Source organism: Myotis lucifugus, unplaced genomic scaffold, assembly GCF_000147115.1.
Source record: "Myotis lucifugus unplaced genomic scaffold, Myoluc2.0 scaffold_197, whole genome shotgun sequence".
Classification (NCBI taxonomy): domain Eukaryota; kingdom Metazoa; phylum Chordata; class Mammalia; order Chiroptera; family Vespertilionidae; genus Myotis; species Myotis lucifugus.
The window spans coordinates 1,803,404-1,819,658 of NW_005871245.1; the positions used below are offsets into that span (position 1 = coordinate 1,803,404).

A 16,255-nucleotide genomic window follows, 5' to 3' on the forward strand; every position below is an offset into this window, starting at 1 on the left:
AACTGAAACTGCAGAAAGCGAAAAGGCAGATAATGGGGACGACTGCAGTCTACCAGGCACTCGCTCCCCTCACCATGGCTCAGCTCCACATACGGTCCCGAAAAACGCACTCCTGGAAGGTGCTCTATTCTCCTCCAAATACTCCTGTGTACTCGTTACCTGTTTATGTATTCAGACACCTACTGTTTGTACATGGAGCGCTTACTGTATACCAGATGTTTTGGGAGCTGGGAATAGGCAGGAAACAAGCTGACTTATTAGTGGGGTAATGGTTATAGCTTGGGGTCTGGGTTTGAATCCTGGTTCTGCAACTTCTTTGTGCTAAGTCCCGGCTCAGCCTCCAACTTGCTGTGACCTCAGGTGACGTACGGAACCTCTCCTTGTCTCAGTTTCCTCGTCTGTAAGATGGGGAACTAACGTAACGGTACCTGCCAAAGGGATGAAGTGGGTTAGGTAATACCTGTAGTCTCTGGCACGGGGGAAGCGTTCAGTCAGTGTCAGCTATTATTATTACAGGGTTCACATTTAGTGGGGGAGACAGATCCAATTACACAATTAATTATTTAATTACCGCAGTGATTAATACCATGAATACCCAGAAGCAGCACAGGCCGGAGGTGGGGGGAGGCTCCCCAGAGCAGGGGATGGTTCTGCTGAGCTGAGCGGAGTGAGCAGGGGCTGGCCAGGTGAGGCATGAGGTGGGGGGGGGGGGCGTTGGCGGCAGAGGGGTCTCTGAGTAGGCAGCCCCTCAGCTGAGAAGAATGCATTTCTGTAACCTCACCTCTTTGGAAAACAACGCTGAGAAGTCAGTCAGGCAAATGCTCTGCCCCCATTTTCCAGAACGGGCACTGAGATCCAGAGAGGAACGGCTAAGTCATTGGCTGGTCAGTGACCCCACCTCCTGGTAGATTCTCTGCCCCCACTGATCCAAGGGGCTGGAGGGGACAGGCCTGAGAAGAGGCCTTTGTCCCTTTGCCCGCTGGGGTGGGAGCAGCAAGAGCTGAAGCCGCAGCTGGCCACCAGCAGCTGTGGCGGCCAGAACTGCATTCCTTCCCCTGCCAGCAGAGCAAGCCCAGGCTCATGTCAGGGACTGGAACGGTTCTTTTTGTCTTAAAAAAAAAAAAAAAAAAAAGGCACTTTAGTCAACATTAAGCTTTCAAACAGACACAGCTCCTAACTGTCCTCCCTACGCCTGGGTCTCTCCAACTCCCCAGGGTAAACCCCCAGGCAGCCAAGTTTCTGGGAAAGGGAATGAGGCCTGGACTTGGAGTCCAAGGACTTCGTGATGAGTCCTGGCTCCGCTTCCAATTTGCTGTGTGACCTTGGGCAGGTCACCGGCCCTTTCTGGGCCTGAGTGTCCTCTGCAAAACAGGGAAGGGAAGGCTGGATGACATCAGGTGGGGTGGGGAGCACAACAACCGGCTCCAGCCAGCTGTAGCAGCTTTACTGCCCTTCAAGTTTGAGGCATTGGGGCCTCAGGGGTCCGGAAGCTGGGGACAGGCAGCCTTTCATCTCTGCTGGCCCAGGGTCGCTGCAGGTTGGCAGGCCCCACATCCCGAGATCGCGTTTCAGGCTCGAAGGGGCCTTCCTGTGACCTCAGCCGGCCAGCCCTGCCCCTGCCCCCCTCCTCCCCATTCCCACCAGAGGAAAGCAGGCAGCATCCCGCCCAAGGTCACCAGCCAGCAAGTGGCTGTCCTTCGGCCTGCCCTTCCCTCCCACCCAAGGCAGCCCCCACCAGACTCCCTCTGTAAAGCCTCAGGTCTCCTGGGCCATTAGGAATCTGCCAGGCAAGGCGTGGTCTTTTTCCTCTCTCTTGTTTCTTGGCTTGTTTTCCCGGTTCTCCAACAGCCGCCTCCTGCAAAAGCCTCCGGGTGCGTGTACAGGAACATTTTTCTTGAGAGAGAGAGAGAGAGAGAGAGAGAGAGAGAGAGAGAGAGAGAGAAATGCAGCCATATTTTGGGTAAAAAAGCAACCAACTCCTTAATCCTTCCCTGTAACCTCTGATTCCTCGACTGGGTTGGCTCCAGCCACGGGGAAGGAAGGCCCTGCTGGGGTGAGAGGTCTGGGCTTGTGTCCCGCCCACCCCATCCTCACCTGCCTCTGTTCTCCTTCAGAGTCTGGTCTGATTTCTAGAGCCAGAGCACAAGCTGCAGGGCTCAGCAGGGCTGAGACAGCATGGGCGGCTGAAGGGGCTGACTGGGGCCTCTGCCCCTCTGCCCACTCGGCCACCTTCTATGGAGGTCACGAGATCAGGATTCACCCGCCATCGATCGCCTCCACTCCTGCTCTCATTCCTTTATTCTCTCGTGTGAATCCTTGATCTCTCACTGCACGTTCCCCGAGCGCCATCTCCCATTTTGCCGCTCCGTTGTCCAGCATGGGCTTACCTTTCTCTTTGTGGAAGTCATGCACTTTCTCACTCCAGACCTTTATCCATTCAGACACCTTTGTAGGTGTGGAGCTCGGTGTCCCTGCACGTCTTGCTCTGGCTGCACAACCCTTAATGATCTGCTGCAGCCCCAGGCCTGGGTCGGTGCTTGAAACACAGGAGATACATGGTCTCTTGAATGAATGAATTCAAACCATAAATAAGTCTCTAGAAATATTCAGAGTGATCTCACAAAAAGGACATTTGATTATGACGAATCCCCGTTAAAAGTGCCTTCCCAGCACCCTGAGAATCTAGTCCAGTTCTCCTTCCCACCACTGTTACCCGCCAGCTCCATCGAAAGATTTCCTCCCTCCCCACCAAGTTTTCTCTTGCCTCTGGGCCTTTGCAGGTGAAATTCCTAGTGCCTGCCACACCCTTCTCCACCTCTCACCTGCTGGACTCCCTCTGGCCTATCACCCTGTTAGATTACCCAGTGAGCAGAGCAGCCATGTGCTTAGGCACCAGCCAAGCAGGGGCTCTAAAAACATTATTTTCAGCCCGGCCAGCATGGCTCAGTGGTTGAGCATCAACCTATGAACCAGGAGGTCACAATTCAATTCTGATTGGGCTCGATCCCCAATGTGGGGCGTGCAGGAGGCAGCTGATCAATGAGTCTCTTTCATCATTGATGTTTCTATCTCTCTCTTCCTCTCTGAAATCAATAAAAAAATTTTTTTGAAAATTATCAAACATCAAATTATTTTTAGAAAATGTTGTTTGTTGTTTAAGAATATTTTTTTTTATTGATTTCAGAGAGGAAGGGAGAGAGAGATAGAAACATCAATGGTGAGAGAGAATCATTGAATGGCTGCCTCCTGCATGCCCCCCACTGGGGATTGAGCCTGCAACCTGGGCATGTGCCCTGACCAGGAATCAAACCGGCGACCTCTTGCTTCCTGGGTTGATGCTAAACTACTGAGCAACACTGGCCAGGCTGATAATTAAAAAAAAAAAATTATTGAAATAGTGTTCATGGACAAAATCAGAACTTTTATTGGAGTTTCCTATTTTTATTTTTTATTTTTAAATTTATTCCAAAGAGGAAGGAAGAGGGAGAGATAGAAACATCATGATGAGAGAGAATCATCGATTGGCTGCCTCCTGCATGCCCCCTACTGGGGATTGAGCCTGCAACCCAGGCATGTGCCCTTGATCAGAATCAAACCTGGGACCCTTCAGTCCGCAGGCCGATGCACTATCCACCGAGCCAAACAGGCTAGGGCTCCTGTTCTTATTTTATAGTTAGTATTGCTTTTATGTTGACTTTATATATGGGCTGGGTGGGCAGTAGGTGACATAATCCGGCTCTGATCTTTAAGTCTCAGCCTAGACATCAAATACTCCTCCAGGAAGCCTTTGCTGAACCCGTTTAGGTCTCTTTTTGGTAGTCCCAAAGCTTCTCTGGATGCTTCTTTAATATGAATATTTTTACTTTACTTGTTGCTTTTTATCCCCCCCACACCAAATCTGTAAGTTCTCTGAGGGCCCAGTTAATATCTTTCCACCTCTATACCTGCAGCACCCAGTGCAAGGCCTGGCTCTCTAGCCTTAATTTATTCAATCCCTTTCGCAGGATCTGCACTATGCATCGTATTCTATGCTCCCATTTCTTAACTCTGTTTGAGGAACTCCTATTCATTCTTCAAGACCCACTCAGATGACCCCTCCTCTGTAAGCCTGTTCCAACCCCCAGTTAAGTTCTATGCTTCTGTGAGCTCACAGCTCCTGCTGAATTGGCATCTCCCTCTTTTAAATTTTATTTATTTATTTATTTATTTGAAAGAGAGAGACATCAATTTGTCTTTCCACATTTATGCATTCACTGGTTGCTTCTTTAGGTGGCCTGACTGGGAACTGAACCCACAACAATGGCATATCGGGACGGTGCTCTAACCAACTGAGCTACCCAGCCAGGGCTGGTGTCTCCCTCTTCTTTTTGTAATTTTTATGTATGTGTCTTCTCCTTCAACAGATTGGGAGCCACTGGCAGGCAGAGACTGGGTGGATTGACTCTTGGGTCCCCACTGCCCTGCGTAGGCCTGGCCAAAGCAGATAGCAATATATGCTTGTTAAATGAACAGACTAAGAGATGTCACAAAGGAGGGAAAATTTAAGCAGGATTTTGAAGGTAGGAGGAAAGAGATAGATAAGAACAAATAATCCTATATAATAAAAGGCTAACATGCAAATAGACCGAATGGCAGAACAACCAAAACAACCCAACAACCGAACAACCAGTTGCTATGACGTGTGCTCACCACCAGGGGGCGTGCGTTGAACATAGCAGGTGCTGGCTGCAGCGGGATGGTGGAGCAGGTGAGCAGGGGTGCCAGACCAAGGCTGGTTGCTCTCACTGGGGCGAGCCTCTGGTGATTACTGAAAATTCTTTGCTCCTGTGCACCATAGTCCCGCCCAGTGCTCGCACCCACTGCCAGTGCCAGCCCCGCTGGCAGCCAGTGCTGGAGCCACCACACATCTGCTGCCAGTGCCCAGTGCCAGTCCCAATCACTCAGCGGTGCGGGTGGCTGCCGGCCCGATAGCCCCTGAGGGCTTCTCCACCTCCCCCTGCTCCTGAGGGGCGCTCGGGGCAGCAGCTGCCACTCGCACCTGCTGATGGCACCGGCACCACTTGCACCCAATGTTGGCATCGACCCCAATTGCTCTGCACTGTCAGCTGGTGGGAGTGGCAGCGGGAGCGAGGCTGCCAGCCTACAGGGACTGGGGGGGGGCATGGTGGGAGGGGCGGGTGGGGGCATGGAGGATGGGCCGAGACCCCCCCCTGTGCCTACCGCAGCCTCGCGGCCCACAGTTCCTTTCAAGGTGTATGAATTTGTGCACTGGGCCCCTAGTATTAACAATAATAATGGCCAACTATCACCGAGCACACCATAGTGTAGTGGGTGAGAACAGAGATTATGTTCTGCCTCTTACTGGCTGTGTGACCTTGGGCAAACTATCTAATTTTTCTGTGCCTCCGTTTCCTCATCTGTAAAATGGAGACAGTAATGGTATCTACCTTATCAGGAATTAAAGAAGCTAATGTGTGCAAGGTGCTGAGAACTGTGCCAGGCGCACCTGGGCATGGTGTGTCTTTGCTGCCATTGCTATGCTCTCCATTGCCGAGCGCTTTGGTTGTGCCAGGCACTTTCATCTGGCATCTCAGTCCTCACAGCAGCCTGAAAGGCAGGGATTGTTGTGTCCTTTCACAAAGAAATGTGGTGTAAGCAGGCCACTCGCTGGGTAAGTGGCAGAAATGGGATTTGAACCCTGGTCTCTCAGGCCTGCCGCCCACCAATGTTCCTTGACTGTGGCACCTGCCTGCAGGAGGAGGGGGAGGAAGAGAAGATGGCGCAGTGGGAAGGCAGGGAGGCTTCACTAAGCTGGGGCCTCGGGAGCAGAGCAGCAGGCGCTTTTTCTAGAGCTTTCATTTCCGTCTGCCTCTTCTGAGCAGGTGAAAAACCCCACAGAGGGCTCTTCGCTGAGCTCTCCCCCTCTCCCTCCCCCTCCCAGCGCTGCCTCGTCCCCAAGCTGGGAGGGGGAGGTCAGGCATGCAGCGTGGGGTGTGCAAGGGAGGGGAGTGAGGAGGTGGGGGAGCATCATTCCAGATCCTTTCCCTCCAGCATCCGCCTCGGCCCCATCAAAGGCACTCCAGGAGGAGAGAGCATTCCAGGTGGAAGGAATGGCAAATGCAAAGGCTGTGGATTAAGGATGTGGAGGCGGAGAAAGCCTTGGAGCTTGGCTGGAACCGAGGATGGGGCCCCCTGGGATTGCTCAGTGGAGAAGAACTTGTTTGACGAGAGAGGAGAGAGAGAGAGAGAGAGAGAGAGAGAGAGAGAGAGAGAGAGAGAGAGAGAGAGAGACCAGCTGAGCTGAGAATTCTGCCAGAGGTAGGGTAGTTAATGGCTGGAAACCATTCTAGACTCTGAGCACAGAGCTCTCTACTGTCTTCCCCTCAGATAAGGGGTGGCATGGAGGGGTCAGGGTGATCTTTTTTTGGTCTCTTCCCCTAGAATCCCCTTAGCAGGCTTCGCTCTGCCAGCTCTGTACCAGCCACTGACTCATGACTTCTTATGCAATTTCATGGTTTCTTCCCAGCTCTACAAGATCAGCAGTATTCACTCCATTCTGTAGATGAGAAAACTGAGGCTCCGCCAGCTTACATAACTTGCCCAAAGCCACACAGAGTGTAAAAGGCAGATCTTGGACTCGAACCCAGGACTGTCTTTCAGAGAAGGTTATTTTGCCTGTTATATTGCTTTGGGCTGCGTTCCCAGAGTGCTTGCCATCCCCATAGCAACCAGGAGAGGAACTCTTGTGCTGATAGCACTTGATAGTTTATGCAGGCCTTGTTTTTTCTGCTCCTCACAACTGCCCCAGAGGCAGGGCTGTTATTGTGCCTATTTCATAGATGAGAAAACTGAGGCTCAGAGAGGGGGTGTGACTTGGTCAAGATTACAGACCCATTAAGTGGCACAGTGGGACTCAGACCCAGTTCTGGTGACTCTAAATATCTTTTATACCCCTGGTAGAGGAAGAGGGTCTGTTTCCTGCTCTTATCAGCCTCAGGGGACAAGGAATAGACCTAGGTTACTTTTTAGAATTGATGTGAAAGGAATGAGGGTTGGCCTTGGGAACCTGGGGACTTGCTACTAATAGTGAATAATTTTGTTTGTTTGTAAATCCTCACCTGAGGATATTTTTCCATTGATTTTTAGAGAGAGTGGAAGGGAGGGGGAGAAACAGAGAGAGAGAGAAACATCAATGAGAGAGACACAGCGATTGGTTGCCTCTCGCATGTGCCCAGATCAGGGCTGGGGATTGAGCCTGCAACCGAGATATGTGCCCTTGACTGGAATAAAATCTAAGCCTACACTCTATCCACTGAACCAAAGCAGCTAGGGGGCAGTGAATAATTTTATCCCTCTAACTCCAGGTGATAACTCTAATTCTTTGAATAGAAGAGGTAGGGCTTGCCCTCAAGAACAGCAAACCCCCCAAAATCAAGGTTTGATTTAAATTCCAGCTGTGCTGTTTCCTGGCTGGGGAGCTTTCAGCAAGTCACTTACCCTCTCTGGGTTTCCTTTGTCTCATTTGTAAAATGATGATAATAATAGGACCTGACTTGCAGGACTGGCTATGCAGGTTTATTTATTTGTTTTATAATGTTTGTTTTTTAAAAAATTGAATTTAAAGAGGAAGGGAGAGAGAAACATCAATCGGCTGCCTCCTGCATGCCTCCTGCCAGGGATTGAGCCTGCGACCTGGTCATGTGTGGGACTAGAAGTCAACCAAACAGATGACCTCTAGGTGCATGGGATGATGCTCAACCAACTGAACCACACCAGCTAGGGCATGGCTAATGCATATGTAGCACTTAACACATAGTTGGCACATAGGAAATAGTCAACATCAGTGCTTATTATTACCACCATTAAAATGACAGCATTACCCCCTCTGAAAGCAACTTGTCTATCTTTATTGTCTAAAAGCAGAAACTACCTAGGCTCCTATTGCCAGACAACCTTCAAGCAAAGCCCCAGAGTCTTATCTAGTATAGGTAGTAACTGCTGATATCAATAATAATAATTATTATTAAAAATTAACATTCAGCCCAGCTGGCGTGGCTCAGTGGTTGAGCGTCGATCTATGAACCAGGAGGTCACAGTTTGATTCCGGTCAGGGCATATGCCCAGGTTGTGGGCTCAATCCCGTGTGGGGCCTGCAGGAGGCAGCCAATCAATTATTCTCTCTCATCACTGATGTTTCTCTCTTTCTCTCTCTTTCTTCCTCCCTGAAATCAATACAAATATTTTTTAAAAATTTAACTATTATTAAAAATTAACATTCAGCCCAGCTGGCATGGCTCAGTGGTTGAGCGTCGATCTATGAACCAGGAGGTCACAGTTTGATTCCGGTCAGGGCATATGCCCAGGTTGTGGGCTCAATCCCGAGCGGGCCTGCAGGAGGCAGCCACTCAATTATTCTCTCTCATCACTGATGTTCTCTCTCTCTCTCTCTTTTTCTTCCTCCCTGAAATCAATACAAATATTTTTTAAAAATTTAACATTCAACAACTGCTACTATGTGCCGATCACTGTGCTAAGTGCTTCATGTTTATTCTTTTTTTTTTAAAATATATTTTATTGATTTTTTACAGAGAGGGAGGGAGAGAGATAGAGAGTTAGAAACATCAATGAGAGAGAAACATCGATCAGCTGCCTCCTGCACATCTCCCACTGGGGATGTGCCCGCAACCAAGGTACATGCCCTTGACCAGAATCGAACCTGGGACCTTTCAGTCCGCAGGCCGACGCTCTTATCCACTGAGCCAAACCGGTTTCGGCACGTTTATTCTTATTTAATCCTCACAGCTCTGGGAAATAGAAACAATTATGATCTCCATTTTATGGATAAGGAAACTGAGACTCAGATAGGTGACGTCACTTGCCCAACATCACTCTGCTAGCAAGTGGTATAACTGTGATTTGAACCCAGGTTTTTTTTGTTGTTGTTGTTGTTTTTTTCAATCCTCATCCAAGGATATGCTTGTTGATTTTAGAATGAGCGGGGAAAGAAAAACATCAATGTGAGAGAGAACAATAATTGGTTGACTTCCGTTTGTGCTACAACCGGGGATTGAACCCACAAGCTAGGTCTGTGCCCTTACTGGGAATTGAACCTGCAACATTTAGGTATACGGGACGACGTGCTAACCAACTGAGCCACACTGGCCATGGCTGAACCCAAGTTTGCATGGCTCCAAAGTCTTCTATGACAATTAAGGTCAGATGACAACTTGCCCAGTGTATAGCCTCTCGCACCAGCTTTCTCCCAAATGCACCTATCTGCTGGATCTGTTGCCTCAGGTTCACCTCCCTTTATGCCGGGAAAACCAAGCACCATTTTACGGAGTGCCCTCATGTGCCAGAATGCTTTGTACACATTTCCACGTTGAATCCTCACCTCCACCTTATGGCTCCCTATTATTATCCCCATTTTTTCAGAAGAGTAGCTGAGGCACAGAGAGGTGTAGTGACTGCTCAAGGTCACACAGTCTAAAATAAGATCGCAGAGCCAAGATTCAAATCCAGATGGGTTGGCCTCAGAGCTCGCATTCTTTCAGGAACTACAGTGGGGCCTTGACTTACAAGTGTCCAGACTAACGAGTTTTTCGAGATACGAGCCGTCTCTCGGCTGATATTTTGCTTTGTGTTGCGAGCTGAAATTCGGGTTACGAGCCAGCTTCAGATACCCCACTGCTAGTTGGCGCAGCGAACGTCACAGTGAACGCCACAACATCAGCCCAGCATCACGTGTCTCGCTCGTTCACTTTATGATTTGACATACGAGTAATTTGAGTTACGAGCTCCGTCACGGAACGAATTAAACTCCTAAGTCAAGGCCCCACTGTATCAGAAAAATATAGATGCCCTTGGAGAATAGCCCCACTTTTAAAGCTAGGTTCCCTTCCCTGCAACACCACGTTTGTTTAGGCCCCAGAGAGCTTTGTCCTCCCTTCCCATTGCCACTGTCTCTATTGGCCTAGATGTCTTCCACACCCTCTCCCTAGGCCTGCAACACTTCTCTCAACTACCTGCTGCCTCGTTCAGCCCCACTCATCTAGACACCACCTCTTCAGGAAGCGTCCTCCAACCCCACCCCATCCCTTGACATTTGCTCTTATAAACACACTGCACTTTGCCTCTTGTTCCTTATCACAGTTTCTAATTGAATTTTGATCCATCTGATCATTTGTTTAACAACTTACTTCCTCACCAAACTCTAAGCTCTATGAGGGTCTGAGTCTGTTTTGTTTGCCATTGTAGCTGCATCACTAACAGGCTGCCCTACATAGTCGGTGTTTAATAATTTTTTTTTTCTGAATAGATGAATTTATGAATGAATAAATGGCTACTAGGCACTTTACACACGTCTCATTAATTGCACAATTACTCACTGAGTCCTCACAACTACCCATGTTAGAGAAGAGGTAGGTGAGGCTCAGAGAGCTAGAAAGTGGTTGATTTTGGATTAAATGGAAGGTCAGTCTGACCCCATTGAATCTCTGCACAGCACCTGCTGTCTCCCCGCACCCAGTGGCCACGGACAGGATGTAAATAGTAATTGATTGTCAGACCACACGTCCCATTTTGAGCCTGGAGGTCATGGCTCAGCCAGCACTGGGGCCATGGACACCACCTGCTTGGTGGTCTCTGTCCTTCTAAAGCTGCTTCCCTTCCCGTCCCCCACACTCCCTTCGACTTCCTTTTTTTACAGAGAGGGAAAATGACTAGAAATTACAGCCAAGGCAGCCCTTCTGGGAGTAGCCATCCTGCAGTGAAAAGAGCACTGTCCTGAGTTCAGAGAGACCTGGATGTAAATCCTGGCATGGGTGCTGCCCCCCGAGGGCCCACAGTGGCGTCACTGCCTCTCTTGGAGCTTGTGACCTCCTTTGGGATTCTGTCTGGGTTGCTGACCAACCTGTCATCCCTTACTCACTTCCGGATTCTTAGGATACCAGAAGCAACTCAGGCACACCCGGAGGAGGATCACTTTTCCCCTGAAACCTTAGTGATTGACAATAGCTTTGGCGGGGGGAGAGGGGAGGGGGGCTGTGCCAGTCTTTGGTGACCAGAGAGATGGGAAACTGGCCGGGCACCCTCAAGACCCTCCCTGGAATGCTAAGGGTTTGGGGGAGGGAAGTCTTTCTCAGGGGACACCAGGCCTGCAAGGGAGACATGCAGGAGAGGAAACCAAAATATACAGGTTTGAGTCCCAGGGTTGTTTCAAATTCCCTGGGTGACCCAGGATAAGCCATAGAGTTTCTCTTCTCCAAAACAAGAACACCATCTGTCTTACAGAGTTGCTCTAGAGAATTAAACGAGGTATCTTTGCCAACTTGCGAATGTCACGCGGATATCCAGCTGCAGCCTTTTATAACCAACAAGATGCACATATACCCACTCACGGGACTGCTCCTATTTCGCAGGACAAACTGAGACCCAGATAAATTCAGGAAGTGGTCTGAAGTCGCAGAGTTAGGTGGGGGCCATCTGATCCTGGCCTTTCAGAACCGTCTCCCAGTTCCAGGACCCAGGGCCTCCCCGCAGATTGGAAGGTTCGAGCCAGTGACTCACTCTCTCCACCCAACTTTCTGCCCCACCTGAGACCGGGAGGGAAGAGACAAAACGATGCGCAACTTGAGGGGTGTCCACAGCAAGTGCATGAGCTTGGCCCCTCCGCTCCACCAAAAACACTGGTTCTTTTTAACTCTAAGAAAAAGAATTCGTCTTTCAATACACTTTGCATGAGTTTTTACACTTTCTTAGGTGGAGTTTTCCTACTCTGAACTTAGGAGTTGATTTAACGTAATCTCCACCCCCTCGCACTTGGTTTGCCCCCCGCTGTTTACTCCGATTGCGGAAGTAGCTCGGGTGGAGCTCCCGGGACAGTTCACTTGAGTACGTCTTTTGCGTGGCTATTTAACTGGCATTCCGTGCAGGCCAATGAAAGGCCCGGAAGCCCCAGGCGGGTGGGGCAGAGAGCCAATCAGGACCGTTGGCGGGGTGTGGCTGCGTCCAGGGCGGGGAATCGCGTAATGGCGGACGCGGGCCGGTGAAGCACGGCTGGGGGCGTAGCGCACTGACCGGCGTCCAGCAGTGTGGCAGCTGCCTGGGCGGCCCGCGGGGACAGACCCGAGGCGGAGAAGGGCGACCGGCCGGCCCGTCTGTCGCTGAGGGCGGCTGCGCAAGGCCAGGTGAGCAACAAGTCCCCACGGGGCGGCCCCGCCGGGAGGTGCTGGGCCGGGCCGGGCTGCCCCTCCCGAGCCGCGCTGGGTCCTGCGGGAGCGGGGGCTTCGCCTGTCACGGGCTCGCAGAGGCCGGTGAGCGGCCTGCGCGGGGTGGCGTCTTCCTCTCCACTCCCCTCCCCCGAGCGGAGGGATCCCGGAGATCCCCTCTGGGACTCGGGGCCACCGAGTCTGTGCGGTTTCGGAAGTGCCCGAACCTGACCCGGCGCTGCCACCAGCTCGCTGTGTGACCTTGGGCAAGTCCCTTCCCCCCCTGCGCCTCAGTTCCCGATTTTTGAAGCGGAGACGTTGCAGTCTCATATGTACATGAGTTGGATCCCAGATCCTGCCTGAGATCTTGGGCAAGTTCTTCCCCAGGCGGAGCCTCAGTTTCCATCTATGGGCCATGAAGGAATTGAGGTGCTTTTTGAAGCGCCTGGCCTGCTAAGTTGCCGAATGGCGGTTGGACTGTGTGTGTGTGCGCGCGTGTGTATGTATGTGTGTATGTGCGCGTGTGTATGTATGTATGTATGTGTGTGTGTGTACACGTATGTGTGCAGGGCGGTGCTGCAGAGTAAGGATAGTGGCCAAAGGGGCTTTTCCACGAAGACTTTGGACGGACCCCAAAGTGTGATGGAGTGATGTCTCGGCCCTCCAGGATCCTGGAGCCTCTGAGATGGGAAGTAATACATAGTTCTCCATAAAATCAGAAGAGGAAGGAATCCTTGGCGCCTCTTGGGGCTGTGATTGAAATTTATGCCCCAAAGAATTCAGGAAGAGGAGGAGGAGGAGGAGGAGGCGAGAACATGCATGGCGCTCCCTACTGTGTGTCAGACCTTTAGGCATCTATTCTCCTTTCATTTTTTTACAGCTGCCCTTGAGAATTTGCACATAAAGAAAACTAAGTGAAGGAGTTAAGTAACTTGCTCAAGATGGCCCAGTAAGGTGCAGAGATTACCAAGGATAAGGTGTTTCCTTTGAGGCTCTCTGGGCAGTGGGGAAGTCTCTGTCCACGTCCAAGAAGCTTGCTTTGCCACAAATGGGGTGAGGGGTCTGGTCCCAGACACTTCTGGCGTGAAGATGAACTGGGTCTTGATGTCCCCTTTGTTCAGTCTGTGAGTAGTTGGAAAAGACCATTTTTCTAAGTTGTCAGCGTCACTTTGAAGTGTGTTAGAACTCGGGAGAGTTCCGTTTGCATCCTGGCTGGCTGGCTTGTAGAAGCAAGTTCACCCACTATCTATGGTGGGTCGGCTTCACACTGGTTTCAGAGTGCTGCCAGCCTGGTAATTTTCCCTCCTCCCTATGAAGGCCAAGTTTTCTTGGGGCGGAAGAAATTTCCCATTTGTTAGTTCAAATGTCTTTGGATTCTTGAGTAAAAAGTTCAGTAGACTTCCTCCGATTAAGCATGTTTCTTTGTGGTCCCTGTTATCAGTCCTAGCTGATTAAAGATTGTGGGCCTAGATTGGGAGGTGGCTGGGTCCTATAAATTGCAGCCCTTACTTTTTCCAAACCTCAGGGCTTTCGGTTCATCAAAATGGTAGGATTGTCAATGTGTATTGTTCTCGGATGTCCATGGTAGGGAAGAAAATTGGAAGAGGAAGTTGCAGAGAAAGAGGGCGTTTCTTAGCAGTGGAGCCAATATGTATTTCTTTGTTTGAAATTCTAAAACCAGAAGGCAGCAACTGCAGGAGGAAGGAAGGAAAGGACTGTGAAACTCCCCCCCGCCCCCCCCTCAAATATATGCAAGAGCTGTCCCTGTCCGACTCTGCTTTTACAGAAAAAAAATCAATTGTCATTTGTTCAACGTTTAGAAATTATAATCTGGAATAAGATCATTTTAGATCTTAAACTCTGAGATAAAATTTTTTAAAAATCAGAACATTTTACTGGGTACGGTATGTTACTTATCAGTAGATGATTCTTTTTCTCAACATAATTAACCAATTGCAGTCCTTGGTTCTGTTTTAACTATGATTTAAATTAGTGCATTTTAACCTTAGAGGAGTTGATCTAGGTATTGGATGATGCAAATGTCACCATCACTTAAAAAACAGATAATGGTATTTTAGGGTTTTGACATTAGTTAAAAATCTTTTTAGTGCTTTGTTTTAAAGGATTGTGTACTGTGAATTACTTATAAGACACTGAATTTATTGCATGTGAACATCTACCTTTATTCTCAGTATTGGATATATTTTCCGTATATTTAATTTTAATTAGTATACCAGTCCAAAGTACCTTGTGGCTAAAAAAAAAAAAAAAAGTTCTTGGGGCTGCAGGTGTTTCTGAATTTAGAAGTTTTTGGATTTTAGAAATGGAATATAGTACGCGTACTGTGGTTATGTAACATTCAGAGAGGTATGGGGCAGCACCTTGTAATCACACACATTACTATTTCTGTAGTAAAATGTCAGACTATTCGAACCAAGTGGGATAAATAAATACTATAAATAGCCTCATGTCATTTCACATCAGGTTTTGCTGCCAAATGAATAATGAAAAACTTGTTTTTTGTAGCCTTTTGGATTTTGGAATTGAAGTTAAGGGATAGTGAACCTCTATGGATAAAACATATGATGACAAGAACAATTACAAGAAAAAACATTGTAAACCAAGCTAATTTCAAAGTCATGGGTTCTAAGAACAGTGTTACATAGAAGATATATTTTTGTTTGTTTCATATAATAATCTTATTCTAATATGTGCCAATGTGCATTTTTCCTTAAGTACTAAAAATTGCCTCTTTTTTTAAATATATTTTATTAATTTTTTACAGAGAGGAAGGGAGAGGGATAGAGAGCTAGAAACATCGATGAGAAAGAAACATTGATCAGCTGCCTCCTGCACACTCCCTACTGGGGATGTGCCTGCAACCAAGGTACATGCCCTTGACCAGAATCGAACCTGGGACCCTTGAGTCCGCAGGCTGATGCTCTATCCACTGAGCCAAACCGGTCAGGGCAACCTCTTTTTTTTTTTTTTTTGAGGATCTGTTTCTGATGATCCCTAATCATTTCTTTAAAATGTATTTATTTATTTATTTTTGTTAATCCTTACCCTGGGATATTTTTCTCATTGCTTTTCAGAGAGGTTATAAAGAAGGGAAAGAGGGGAAGAGACAGAGGAGAGAGAGATAAAAACATCGATGTGAGAGGGACACTTTGATTGGTTACCTCCCAAACAGACTCCAACCCAGGCCAGGGATGAAACCTGCAACCCAGGTACATACCCTTAACAGGGAATTGAACCCGAGACCCTTCAGTGCGTGGGCCAATGCTCTAACCACTGAGCCATGCCAGCCAGGGCCAAAATTTACCTTTTAATACACTCAGTGGTCAGTGTTTTAGATGTTTGACTGATACCCTATTACCCCCACCCCCTTTTTATTTATTTAATATATTTTTATTGGCTTCAGAGAGGCAGGGAGAGGGAGAGAGAGAGAGCGAGACATCAATAATGAGAGAGAATCATTGATTGGCTGCCTCCTGCATGCCCGCTACTGGGGACTGAGCCCACAACCCAGGTATGTGCCCTTGACCGGAACCTGGGACCCTTCAGTCCACAGGCCGATGCTCTATCCACTGAGCCAAACCAGCCAGGGCCCCGCTTCCTTTTTAATGTTTTTATTGATTTAGGGAGAGAGAAAAACATCAATGTGAGAGAAATGTTCATCGGTTGCCTCTCCCGCAGGTGCCTTTTATGGGGATCAAACCCCAAAACCTGGGCATGTGCCTTGATTGAGAATAGAACTATCGACCTTTCAGTGCCTAGGACTACGCTCAACCAACGGAGCCACATTGGGCAGGGCTACCCTTCTTTTTAAAAAAGTAATTTATAGTGTCTTACACTCCTCTTTGTATAGCAATTAAGAGAATTGCACCTTTTCATATAATTCAGAGAAATAGTTAGGTGAGGATATATAGATTCACGTTTGCAGAATTTAAAGCTGATGTTCCCTTCAGGGTAGTATTTAGTATAAGTTATCACTGCTGCGATGGTATTTATGTCAGAAATTTTTATTTTTACCCTAGCTGGGT

At 48.7% G+C, this 16,255-nt stretch overlaps 1 protein-coding gene and 1 long non-coding RNA gene across 5 annotated transcripts in view; one reads left to right on the forward strand and one right to left on the reverse strand.

Moving 5' to 3' along the window:
* Positions 1-6: 6 nt before the first annotated feature.
* LOC106698570 lies at positions 7-11,584 on the reverse strand. 3 transcript variants are annotated; one of them, XR_002831287.1, is made up of 4 exons: positions 11,400-11,584; positions 2,388-2,562; positions 1,642-1,893; positions 7-1,109 (listed from the first exon to the last, which is right to left on the reverse strand). It is a non-coding gene; the product is annotated as an uncharacterized LOC106698570 (long non-coding RNA). The 3 variants fall into 3 exon arrangements; XR_002831288.1 differs by having other exon boundaries at positions 7-1,893; positions 2,388-2,536; XR_002831286.1 differs by having other exon boundaries at positions 7-1,893.
* Positions 11,585-12,000: 416 nt separating this feature from the next.
* Positions 12,001-16,255, forward strand: part of WASF2 (WAS protein family member 2) — a 63,768-nt gene continuing 59,513 nt past the window's right edge. Inside the window, exon 1 of one of the 2 annotated variants that reach the window (XM_023761014.1) lies at positions 12,001-12,188. The gene's annotated coding sequence lies outside the window, so the exon portion shown is untranslated. The remainder of the gene's footprint in view (positions 12,189-16,255) is intronic. The other variant, XM_006097282.3, reaches the window with a different exon arrangement.